General features: G+C 43.8%; 1 protein-coding gene across 2 annotated transcripts in view; it reads left to right on the top strand.

The window, feature by feature from the left end:
• Positions 1 to 13338, top strand: part of VPS26C (VPS26 endosomal protein sorting factor C) — a 55192-nt gene that overhangs the window by 15689 nt on the left and 26165 nt on the right. The gene's annotated exons all lie outside the window — the stretch shown is intronic.

Below are 13338 nucleotides of genomic sequence, written 5' to 3'. Positions count from 1 at the left end.
CAGTGCCGTTTGGCTCTTGTTGGGAGCCTGTCCCTGATTAAGTTGTTCTTACCCTGGGGTTCTGATGCGAAGAAGGAGCTTGTCCCTGAGGAACTGTGAGCATTACACTAGCTGTCTCCCAGTTGGTGGGCAGGGTCTTAGCGTATCCCCCTGGTGTATGTGCTTTCTAATGGTGGCGGGTCCATTAATCCTCACTGCCCTGTTCCCCATGATAATGTCCTTATTTATGCAGTTTATTACAGTTTCACTGCCACCTACCATGTCAACCCCAAACTGGCCTGCCCTTTGTCTTATCAGAAAAGATCATTTAAGACCATTACTCTCGGAGTTCCCGTCATGGCTCTGTGGTTAATGAATCCGACTAGAAACCATGAGGTTGCGGGTTCGATCCCTGCGCTTGCTCAGTGGGTTAAGGATCTGGTGTTGCCGTGAGCTGTGGTGTAGGTCGCAGACACGGCTCGGATCTGGCGTTGCTGTGGCTCTGGTGTAGGCCGGTGGCTACAGCTCCGATTCGACCCCTGGCCTGGGAACCTCCATATGCCGCGGGAGCGGCCCAAAGAAATAGCAAAAAGACAAAAAAAAAACCCCAAAAAAACAAAACCAAAAAACCATTACTCTCAAACACAAATCATAATCTTTGGGAAAGGACTAGAAGTCTCATCAATAGAAAAGTGAAGGGTTGATGGACAGAAATTCCCCTCTTCAGTAATAGTCTGGAAAAGAACTTTTTTTTTTTTTTTTTTTTTCACTTTTGGCCACCCTGTGGCATATGGAGTTCCCGGGGCCGGGGATGAGATCCGAGCCGTAGTTGCAACCTAAGCCACTGCTGCAGCAACACTGGCTCCTTAACCAAGTGTGCTGGGCCCGGGGTTGGAACCTGCGACCCAGTGCTCCCAAGATGCCGCCAATCCTGTTGTGCCACAGCAGGAGCTCTAGGAGAAGAACTTTTTTTAAATTATAAAAAGATAATAGTGTAATTTTTTTTTTCTTTTTGCCTTTTCTAGGGCCGCTCCTACGGTATATGGAGGTTCCCAGGCTAGGGGTCGAACCAGAGCTGTAGCCACTGGCCTACACCACAGCCACAGCAACTCGGGATCCGAGCCACATCTGCGACCTACACCACAGCTCACGACAATGCCGGATCCTTAACCCACTGAGCAAGGCCAGGGATCGAACCCCAACCTCATGGTTCCTCGTCGGATTCGTTAACCACTACAGGAACTCCCCGGAAGTTTTCCTCTTTTGACCAGTATTGACAGTCTCATTTTGCGCCCCCCCCCCTTTTTTTTGGCTGTGCCCACAGCATATGGAAATTCCCAGGCTGGGGATCGAACCCATGCCAGAGCAGTGACTAGAGCCGCTGTAGTGACAATGCCATATCCTTAACCTGCTGTGCTCCTTTCTTCTAGACTTTTTATTTGGTGGCTCAGGTTTCTTCTCCAGACTCAAGAAAATTTCAGAAATAGAAATTTCAGAGTAGCCTCATCAGACAATAGCTGTGATTTTTGTCAGCTCATTTTACTGAGCATTTAGACCTATGCTGACACTATACTAAGAAGCAGCCTGCCATATTTCTCCATAGTAGTACAGCATGAGAATGCAGTATTAAAATGTAAGCCCCCTGAGTTCCTCTTTTGTTCACTGCCCTATCCTTAGTGCCTGGAACAGTATCTGACACATGGTAGGCACGCCAAAAGTGTTTGTCAGATGAATGATTATATTGTTTCTGCTGTTTTGCCAGTAAGTGTATGTAAGCCACACAAATTATCATTGGTATTTTGTTACTATTCCACTGCTAATTTTTACTAAAGTATCAGTCTTATCAGTCTCTTTTAGAATATGACCCTGTTGTCAAGAAGGTAGAATACCTTTCTTTCTATATTTGATTATCTTTGTGAATCTCTTTCCTTTTTTTCCCCATGTTAGAAAATTTTATTGAAGTAGAGCTGATTTACAAGTTGTGATCATTTCTGTTGTACAACAGAGTGACTCGGTTACACATAGACACACATCCGTTCTTTTTCAGATTCTTTTTCCATATAGGTTATCACGGAATATTGATTGCGTAGAGTTCCCTGTGTTGACAGCATGTCCCCACTGGCCAGGCATTCAGTATACAGTGTACATGTGCCAATCTCAAATCCCCAGTTCACCCCTTCCCCCACCCCACCTGTCTCCTTTGGTAACCGTAAGTTTTTTCAAAGTCTGTGAGTCTGTTCTGCAATGAATTCATTTGTATCTTTTTTTTAGATTCCACATATAAGTGATATCATGTGATGTTTGTTTCTCACTAACTTCACTTAGTATCTCTAGGTCCCATTCATGTTGCTGCAAATGGCATTATTTTATTCCTTTTTATGGCTGAGTAATATTCCATTGTGGGTGTGCTTGTGTACCACATCTTCTTTATAAAGATGTGCTACACAAGCACACTCTTTCCCTTTATAAAGAAGATGTGGTACACAAGCACACTCTTTCCCTTTTTTTTTTTGGCTGCCCCTGTAGCATATGGAAGTTCCTAGGCCAGGGAGCAAACTCATGCCAAAGCTGTGACCAAAGCCGCAGCAGTGACAATGCTGTATCCTTAACCTGCTGAGCCACAAGAAGGGAACTCCTGTGCATTTCTTTTTTTCTTTTTTTAGGGCCGCACCTGTGGCCTATGGATGTTCCCAGGCTAGAGATCAAATCAGAGCTTCAGCCTCTGGCCTACACCACAGCTCATGGCAGTGCTGGATTCTTTAACCCACTGGATAAGATCAGAAGTCAAACCCACGTCCTCATGGATACTAGTTGGGTTCGTTACTGCTGCGCCCCCACAGGAACTCCCCCTGTGGGTTTCTTAGTTGAGGTATATCCCTTGCAGCAGATCGCTCTTTTCAGCACAGGGTTCTTCGAGACCTTAGCCACTGTCACAGTCAAGATAGGGGACAGTTCTGTCACTCTCCCAAGTTCCCTTGCATCCTTTTTACTCAGCCTCTTCTTCCCACACACCCACCCCAGCCCACAAGCAAGCAGTGATCTGGTCTTAGCCTCTGTAGTTGGCCTTTTGCAGGGGGTCCCGTATATGGCAAAATACGATTATAAGATACACAGCCTTTTGAATCTGGCCTCATCACTTAGTCTTGGACAGTCATTCAGTCTCTGCGTGTCAGTAGTTCGTTCCATTTTATTGCTGAGTTGTCTTGTCTGGGGGTGCGTCCCTGGTCGTCCATTCACCTCTTGGACACTTGGGTGATGATGAATAAAATTACAAGAAACATTTATGTACAGATTTTTTGGGTGTGAACGTAATCTTTGATTTCATTTGAGTAAATGGAAGAGTCCAATGTCTCTTAGCCTTGTGTTGGTTTTAATGAGAGATTGGAGATGATGCCTCTCTTCAGAATTCTCCAATCTACAGCCTTGGTAAACACCACACAGTATTGGCTCATTACTTCAGATGTGGAGAAATAGCTGCTGGTGGTTTATTGTGTTTTCACACAAGGGGGAAAACAGCTGTTATATGGAATGGTGTACAAGGCGGGGATGCAAGTTGAAATCTCTGATGTGTCTCATTTCCCTCTCCCAACCAAATGGGTCTCTGAGTGCCACTAGGAAGGACTGGAGTGTTTCAGCAAGCAATTCATTGTCCACTTGTGTTCCTCTACCTTGAGCTCAGTGATTTGCCTTGTGATTTCCTCAATATTAGTTAACTCCTTCACACGTTTGATGCCTGTTCATAAATGAGAGGCCGCTCACTCTCGGTGTGCTAGATCTCCAGGCCAGTGTGGTGTGAGGATCTCAGGCGGTTCTAAGAGGACTGCTGAAATGTCAGGGAGGAAGGGTTTGTTCAGAGACGCAGAGGACTCTTGGGGATAGAGATGGGTGTCGCGGCCCCGTCGCGCCCTGGAACCATCAGAAAGGAAAGATGCTGGAGGAGGATTGGCTGAGGCCTTAGCTCACAGGCTTTTACTTCCCTGACAGTTGTGTTCTAGTCCAAAGTATGGGGTAATCCAGAGAAAGAGGACTTTCTGGCTTACACTCTAGGTCTTTTCCTGGGGAAGGTCACTGTGCCCTGGGGTTATCCAAATTTAAGGGGCTTAGAACTTTGTACGTTCTGGGATTGCTCTTATTTTATTTTATTTTTTATTTATTTATTTTTTTGCTATTTCTTTGGGCCGCTTCCGCGACATGTGGAGGTTCCCAGGCTAGGGGTTGAATCGGAGCTGTAGCCGCTGGCCTACGCCAGAGCCACAGCAACGCAGGATCCGAGCCGCGTCTGCAACCTACACCACAGCTCACGGCAACGCCGGATCGTTAACCCACTGAGCAAGGGCAGGGACCGAACCCGCAACCTCATGGTTCCTAGTCGGATTCGTTAACCACTGAGCCACGACGGGAACTCCTGCTCTTATTTTAAAGTTGATTATGTTACTAGTTAATCAGTGCAGATGGTTCTTAATTCCTGAGTTTCAAGAGGGATGCAGGTACCCTCCGCTGTTCATCTAGGGCAACCAGAAGCTCTCGATTTCTTGCGATTCCTGCCAAAGATACGTATGCATGTACAAGTCAGTATGTACAGATGTTCACTTTCTCCCCTGTTCTCCACAGCAGTATGGTTTGCAACCTTAAAAAAAAGAACGTGTATGTACTAACGTGAATACTCTCTAGGACATTGTTAAAGGGGAAAACCAGCATTTTCCTATTATTGGCATTTAGGTGGTCCATATTCTTTTGTTGTTACAACCATGTTGCAGTGGGTAACGACTGTTTGTAAGTCATTTCAACATGCAGCTGTGTCTGAGGAAAATTCCTGGGAGTTCCCGTCATGGCACAGCAGAAACAAATCCAGCTAGGAACCATGAGGTTGCGGGTTCGATCCCTGGCCTCGCTCGGTGGGTCAAGGATCCGGTGTTGCCGTGAGCTGTGGTGTCGGTCACAGACGCGGCTCGGATCTGGTGTGGCTGTGGCTCTGGTGTAGGCCGGCAGCTGTAGCTCCGATTAGACCCCTAGCCTGGGAACCTCCACATGCCAAGGGCGCTGCTCTTAAAAGCAAAAAAAAAAAAAAAAAAGACAACTCGTAAGTAGACTTGCTGGGCTCAGGGTTTTGTGAAATGTTTTTGGTGTTGCTGCACAGCCCTTACAAGGTTGTGGTGCTCTCAGCTCCCCCCAGCCGTGTGTGAGAATGCCTGGTGTCCCCTCCTCGACCACTGTGTCATCACGTTGTTGATTTTTGCTAATCTGATAGGGGGAAATAGTCCTTAGGATGGTTTAATGATCCTTTCTCATGTTATCATTGAGACTGAGCCTTTTTCATGGGCTTAGGAGCCATTTGCACTTCCTTTTTTGTGAACTCCGTTCCTGTCATCCAGTTTTTCTATTAGGTTGTATACGTGGTTTCTTTTTTTTTTTTTTAAGGAGTTCTTAAAATATTAGAGAGTTAATTAGCCCCTTGCCTGTTATATTGTTTGTTTTTTGTCTTTTTAGGGCCGCACCTGCTGCACATGGGGGTTCGCAGGCTAGGGGTCCAATCAGAGCTACAGCTGCCGGCCTACGCCACAGCCTCAGCAACGCCAGATCAGAGCTGTGTCTGCAACCTGCACCACAGCTCGGGGCAACGCCACATCCTTCCTTAACTCACTGAGCGAGGCCAGGGATTGAACCTGCAACCTCATGGTTCCTAGTTGGATTTGTTTCCGCTGCGCCACTATGAGAACTCCATGCCTGTTATATTAAGTTGCATTATTTCCCTAGTTTATCATTTATTTAAGTGACGTTGCTCATAATCACTTGTGTAACAAACTTTTTAATTGTGTTTGTAGTCATATTTATTCAGAGTTTTGAAACAGTCTTAGAAAAGTATAAACAACAGGGTCCTACTGTAGAGCACAGAGAACTGTATGCAGTGGCCTAAGATAAGCCATAAAAAGAATGTTTTAAAACATGTATATATACACGTGTGTAACTGAATCATTTTGCGGGACAGCAGAAATTAACACAGCATTAGAGTTCCCATCGTGGTTCAGTGGTTAACGAATCTGACTAGGAACCATGGGGTTTCCTGTTCCATCCCTGGCCTTGCTCAGTGGGTTAGGGATTCGGTGTTGCCATGAGCTGTGGTGTAGGTTGCAGATGCGGCTCGGATCCCGAGTTGCTGCAGCTGTGGTGTAGACCGGCAGCCACAGCTCTGATTAGACCCCTAGCCTGGGAACCTCCATATGCCTCGGAGCAGCCCTAGAAAAGGCAAAAAAAGACAAAAAAAAAGAAATTAACACAACATTGTACGTCAACTATATTTCAAATAAAAATTTAAAAAAAATTTTAAATAAAAAAGATCTTCCCCACTTTGATATGATAAAAATCATTCCTGGTCATTTCTTCTAAAATTTTGGTTATTCAGTTTTTACATTTAAGTCTTTGATGCATTTAGAACTTTTTATTAACAAAGGTTTGGGGAGTTCCCGTCGTGGCTCAGTGATTAACGAATCCGACTAGGAACCATGAGGTTGCGGGTTCGGTCCCTGCCCTTGCTCAGTGGGTTAACGATCCGGCGTTGCCGTGAGCTGTGGTGTAGGCTGCAGACGCGGCTCGGATCCTGCGTTGCTGTGGCTCTGGCGTAGGCCGGTGGCTATAGCTCCGATTCAACCCCTAGCCTGGGAACCTCCATATGCCTCGGGAGCGGCCCAAGAAATAGCAACAACAACAACAAAAAAGACAAAAAAAACAAAACAAAACAAAGGTTTGGAGTATGGATCCAACTTAATTTTTTTTTTGCCGGTTCTCTGGCAGATCCCACCCCATAGCCCCCTCCAGATCTCTGACTAGTTTACCAGTATCATTTAGTGAATATTCTGCCTTTTCCCTCTGTATTTCAAATGTTTCCTTTATCATCTGTTAAATTCCCATACTACCTGGGTCTAGTTCTGGTGCTTCCATCCTGTTGCATTTATCTTTCAGCCTCTACGTGTACCGCATTTTCTGAGTTATTGTAGTGTTATAACAACCTCGTAGGGCTAGGCTAGTCCCCCCCTTCATTTCAAAGTTTCTTATTCCAGATGAACTTGAAAATCAGCTTGTCTAGTCTACCTCATCTCATCCCACCCCACCCCTGAAAAAAGAAAAACATTCCTGATGGTGTTTTCTTTGGATTATGTTGTCTTTATCTACAGATTGAGGGAAAATAGACACATTCCAGGTGTTAAAAAACTTCCTGTTCAAAACCACGGTAGTTTTTTTTTTTTGTGCCCTTCAGCTATGTTTTACGGTTTCGTCTTATGAGAGTTTTAGATTTTTCCTGTTAAGTTGCTTTATAATGCTGCTTCCAATGTGTCTTCTCACTGATTGTTGTTGTGTTCATGCTGCCTTATCAATTTCCGTGTATTTTGTGCCCAGCTATCGTCGTTCCTGAAATTCTCTTCACCTTGATGTGTTGAGTAAATTCCCTCGGGCTCTTTCAGGCACACAATCATGGCATCTATAAATAATGGTAATTTGCCTCCGTTTTTCACTTCTCAAATACGTCTCTACTTTTATTGTATTAAGTAGTATTTGTAGTGCATTAACCGTGGTGATCACAGTCGTCCTTGTTTTATTCCCGACTTAAATGCACCGTATCTCCTTTCCCATTAAGGTTGATGCTGCCTTCTGGGTAAGGAAATATCCTTCTATTCTTATTTTCCTAAGATTTTTATCAAGAATGGGTATTAAATGTTAGCAAGTGACTTTTAGCATCTGTGGAGATGACTGTGATTTTTCTCTGGAGAGCTATTAATACCGCGAATTGCGTTAGTAGTTTTCCTGGAGACTTGAGCTATCCACACATTCCTGGACTAAATTCCACAGTTATGGTGTGATCTTCCTTCCAGTTGCTCCTGGATTGTATTGCTAATATTTTTTTTAGAACTTTTACATTGACATGTATAAGTGAGAAAAATCTAGTTTTCCCTGTGTGTGTATAGATTTTTTTTCTTACTTTGGTGTTATTGTTGTAGTTGCTTTTTTTTTTTTTTAAAGAAATTCTTTTCTGTGTTTCGGAATAGTTTCAGTATTGGAATTTTCTGTAATTTACACATTTGGGAATGATCCATGAAACTCTGGGGCTGATGCTTTGGGGAGGGCTCATATATAACTTTTTGGGATTTTTTTCTATGGTGGTTGATTTGCTTAGGTTTCATGTCTCCTGTGGCGTTAGTTTGGGTAAATTATGTTTTCCTAGAAAAATGATCCATTTTACCTACTTTTCAGATTTACTTACATGCAGTTGAACAGTGTGTTCTCTTATTATTATTTTAATTACTAGTATACCTTTGATATCTTTGATTTAGCTCTTATTTCTTGATTAGATTAGTAATTTCCTTTGCTTCATTTTGTTTTTTTTTTTTCCCCTAAAGAAAGACCTGTTGGACTTCTTTGTGGGCTAATTGGTCAGTTTTTGTGAATGTACCGTGGACGTTACAAAGAGTGTTTTTTCTCTGTTTTTAGAATCAGCATGTTGTCTTTAGAGTTCAATTAGTTGTATCTTACTGGTGTGTGATTTGGGTGCTTTATATCCCCGATTCTTTTTGTCCTCTTTACTGTCCTGAGCACATTGAATTTGTTTTACTCAAGTCGTCTCCTTGTATCCCCTGTAGTTTTTGCTTTGAATGTTGATGCTGTGTCATTCCATCCAGGATCCACGCATAGCCAGCCGGTGGGTCTCTGCTGTGAGTTACCCCCTATGGAATCCTGCAGTGCTCTTCTTTGTCCTGTTTATCAGTCCTTCCTCCTCTGAACTCAGCCTTGTCTGATAGTAAGATTACAGCCCACAATTTATTTCTTCCTTCTGCTTCATATACCTTTGCTTATTCTTTCTTCTTCAGCCTTTCCAAATCCACCCTCACCCCTGCCGTTTTTAAGTGCATCTCTGTCGTACAACATAAAATTGGGTTTTACTTTGAGATATAATCTGAATGTCTTTTTTTAAATAGATACTAATTTAGCCCATTTATTAACATGACATATCTTTGGCATTAATTTTGCCATTGCTGCTTTGTTATCATTTGGGGGGATTGTTTTTTAAGTAGCTTTTAAAACACTTTACCCTCTGCATTCTTATTTTCTTTGCTTTATGTTTGTATGATTTTCTAATAATTTGGAGTTTTATTTGATATAATTGTTACCCTTACACCTTTTTTTTTTTTTTGCTTTTTGCTTTTTAGAGCTGCACTCACGACATATGGAGCTTCCCAGGTTAGGGGTCCAATCGGAGCTAGAGCTGGTGGCCTACACTACTGCCCATGGCAACGCCAGATCCTTAACCCACTGAACGAGGCCAGAGATGGAACCTGCAAGCCCATGGTTTCTAGTCAGATTTGTTTCTGATGTGCCATGACAGGAACGCCACCATTACAACTTTTTATTGTACCCTAAATCTTCTTTGTTTTGGATGTTATTTATTAATTCTCTGCTATGAACAGTGATGAAATTAATGTTTCCTCTTCTTTCCTTCTCCCATCTCTTCTCCCAACTGATCTTAGTTACTTCAAACACTACCTTTGTGGGTGTTCACCCTTGTTAACTTTATTTGTACTATGTTATTCAATTTATTAACTTTATTTTTACTTTAAGAGCTACACCTGCAGCTTATGGAAGTTCCCAGACTAGGGGTCGAATTCAAGCTGCAGCTGCCAGTCTACCTACACCGTAGCCACAGAAAAGCAGGGTCCTCAGCCCAGTGAGCAAGGCCAGGGATCAAACCCACGTCCTCAAGGATACTGGTCGGATTCGTTACCATTGAGGCACAACGGGAACTCCTCGATTTATGAACTTAAAATCAGCCAGTAGAACTTTGTGATGATATGACTATACTGTTTATCTGCTTTGTCCATTGTGATAGCCAATAGCCATAAGGTGGCTTTTAAGCATTTGAAATGTGGCTAGTGTGACTGAGGACCTGAACTTTAAATTTTATTGAATATTGCTTAATATAAATTTAAGTTAAATGGCCACGTATGGCTGCTGGCTGCCGTATTGGAGAACATGGTTTTGATGATGTATCTGAAACCCCAGCTGTCAGAGGTAAGGAGACCGTGTACGTTGTACAGCCTCTCACAGTCTTGCTCCCTCACTCTCCCAACTGCTATTTTTTAAATAGTCTACACTCTCAGGGCTTGTATTTTGCGTTCTGTCCTCTCACCACAATCATCGCATACCTCTTAGTCTTATTCTTCCAGTTCAGCGAGTCTGGTCGTAGCACTTGGTTCTTTTGACACTGTTTGCTGCCATCCCTTCAAGAGTCATAGTTAACTATTTAGTCAGCGTCTCAAGATCGCTTTTCATGTAGTGCTCCTGGGGGTTTTGTTTGTTTACTTGCTTTTGCATATTTAAAATTTCTAAAACAAAACCAAAAACAGTTCCCTTTGTGGCACAGTGGAAATGAATCCGACTAGGAACCATGAGGTGGCGGGTTCAGGATCCGGCGTTGCCGTGACCTGTGGTGTAGGTCGTAGATGCAGCTTGACTCTGGCGTTGCTCTCTCTGGGGTGTAGGCCGGCTGCTGTAGCTCCAATTCGACCCCTAGCCTGGGAACCTCCATATGCCTCAGGTGTGGCCCTGAAAAGAAAAAAATAAAAAAAACTTCTTTTATACATGAGTGACTGTTTAGGTAGGTGTGAAATTCTGGATCATGACACATGACAGCTAAGTGTAATGTGGTATCCTGGATGGAATCCTGGAACATAAAAGGAATATTAGGTGAAAATGAAGAAACTCTGAATAAAGCATGGGCTTTGATAACAAAAATTAAAAAAAATTAAAATTGTAGGATCATATTTTGTTTCCTTGAGCATTGCAGTGCGTATTGCTATACTTTTCTTCTTTTCTTCCTTCTTCTTCTTTCTTTCTTTCTTTTTTTTTTTTCATAGTCCAGGTCTTTCATTTTCTTTACACCTATCATCCCATGAATTCATGGGGAATGGATTCCAGCAGTTCAGACTCCTTTCCATTGGGTCTCACAAAGAGTCCTTCTCAGGGTGGAACAGGCTGGCACTTCACCTGAACCCAGGTTCCTTTCTCTTTGGCTTCCTTCTTTGATCATTTTCCTTCACACGTTTCAGGAAGCTGTCTTGGCTCTCAGAGGGCTTGTTGTGCTCAATATGCATATTCTTTTGGCAAGAATCTTGCCCTTCGTTTGTGTGTTTACAGCAGTGCCAACAGCATGCTGGGTTATGCTGTAGACGCCTCAGTTTTGCTGGTAACATTTGTGGGGCATTCCCTTTTGAGCCGTGCTCATCACCTTTCATGTCAATTCGCATGTATGTGGCCAGAGGAACAACCCCATGTTTTCTTTTTTTTTTTTGGTCTTTTTATCTTTTTAGGGCTGCACCCAGCGACATATGGAGGTTCCCAGGCTAGGGGTTGAATCAGAGCTATAGCCACCAGCATACTTCACAGCCACAGCAATGTAGGATCCGAGCCACGCCTGTGATCTACACCAGATCCTTAACCCACTGAACGAGGCCAGGGCTCGAACCTGAATTCTCATGGATACTAGTCGGGTTCCTTAACCGCTGAGCCACGATGGGAACTCCTAACTCCATGTTTTTCTAAAAGGCCTAGAGAACATACAGGAATGCCCCTCTTCTCTCCTTTAGTGTTGGTCATTTTGGCAAATTACTGAAACGTGGTGGTCCCCGCCGAAAGCTCTGTGCTTTCATTTTGAGTTGCATTTAGAAGGAATCTGATTTTTTTCTCCCCTCTTATAAGTGACTTTTCTTTCACCTGACTCCGAAAGGATTCTCTTTTTTCAAGTAGAATAATTTCACTAGAGTCTTTTTCTTAACCCTACCTAATTCATTTGCTCCTGCAGTTGTTAAAAATTATATCAGTAAATATTTGAAGTGTTCCATTATTTCGTTTTTCTTATTTGGGAACTTCATTATGCATGTGTTGGATGTTCCTTATGGTCAGTCATATTTATCTCTTTTTTTGGGTGATTCTTTTTAATTCTTTCTTAAATTTTTGCCCAGTTTGTTCGCATTTTCTCATTTCTGCCCTGTATTTTGAGCCCCTTTCAGTTTCACCTCCTTTTCTGTGATGGTTTTGTTTTAGTTTTTTCCCTTCCACTTCTTTTCTGAGCTGTTCTTACATTTTTGTCTCTCTGTTACCTCATCATCCCTAAGCTCGCATAGCTCTGTTTTGTGTTCATCTTTCATAGAAGCAGTTGCTTCTTTATATTTAAAAAATTCATGGTGAAATGCACATTCACAGTTTCCATCTGCTTGACGGTGTGTGTTTGTTTGTTTTTTGTTTTTTCCTGGCGGGTGGTCGTTTAATGGTTTAGTAAACACCCAGTACCTACTCTTATAACCTCTGTCCCCTTGTGGAGTTTACATTCCAGGAGTACGATAATAAGTAAGATAGCTAAGTATTTATGTTGTATTTTAGAAGGTGACAGTGCTACAGAGCAGAGTCAGGAAGGGGGATAAGGGAGTGTGGGGAGAGGGGTCGTGCAGATTCAAAGAGGAGGGGTCAGAGGAGGTGCCATGAAAATGGGGTCTTTTGAGCACCAACCTGATGGGAAGGAGGAAGAGAGTTTGAGAGGAAAAAAATTACTCATGGCACTTGTTAAAGACAGTGAGACTGTACTCAGGGGCAGCTGCTGGGACCGACGGAGGGAGTATTGCAGTGGGGGAAAGAGGTCGGGTTCAGCTGCAGTTCCCCTGGGAGCAAGTGGGCACCACAGCCGAGGAGAAGAGGCAGGGTTGGTGGATAAACCTGCTCCTCACAGGAGTCGTGCTGAAGGCAGGTGGGGCTGGTCAGACACCCTCTGCAGCGGGGGTGGGGTGGGGTGGGGGTGGAGGATGAGGAAGCTGGTAAGATATTGAGGGTGTTGGAGTCCAAGGACAGTTGATCTGACTTAGCAGAATTCTTGCTGCCATTCACGAAGCAGAGAGAGGAACATGGAAACCGAAAATTAGGGCCTAGTTGGGAAAGCGCTCAAGAGAGGCTGCATAGAGTTTGGTCAAGGAGAGAGACTGTGTCACAAGCCTTATGGGTTCTGGAGGAAGAGCCTCCAGGTGAAGAAGTGTGTGCAGATGCTCGGAGGCTGGACCAGCCTGGCCTTTTAGAGGAATAGCGGGGAGGGAGTTCCCCAGTGGCCTAGCTGTTAAGGACCTGGTGTTGTCATGGCTGTGGTGTAGGTTTGATCCCCCACCCAGGAATTTTTGCATGCCTCAGGCGCCAGCCAGGAAAGGAAAAAAAAAAAAAAAGGAAAAAGGCAAAGCCAGGGGGCTGGTGGTTGGGAGTGGAGTGGTGCAGGGGGAGGGTTTAGAGATGAGGTCGGGCAGGTCCCCCCTTGGGGGGACAGGGGGGAAATGACCG

The sequence above is a fragment of the Phacochoerus africanus genome, chromosome 1 (assembly GCF_016906955.1).
Source record: "Phacochoerus africanus isolate WHEZ1 chromosome 1, ROS_Pafr_v1, whole genome shotgun sequence".
Classification (NCBI taxonomy): domain Eukaryota; kingdom Metazoa; phylum Chordata; class Mammalia; order Artiodactyla; family Suidae; genus Phacochoerus; species Phacochoerus africanus.
This window is presented reverse-complemented; position numbering and strand designations above follow the sequence as displayed.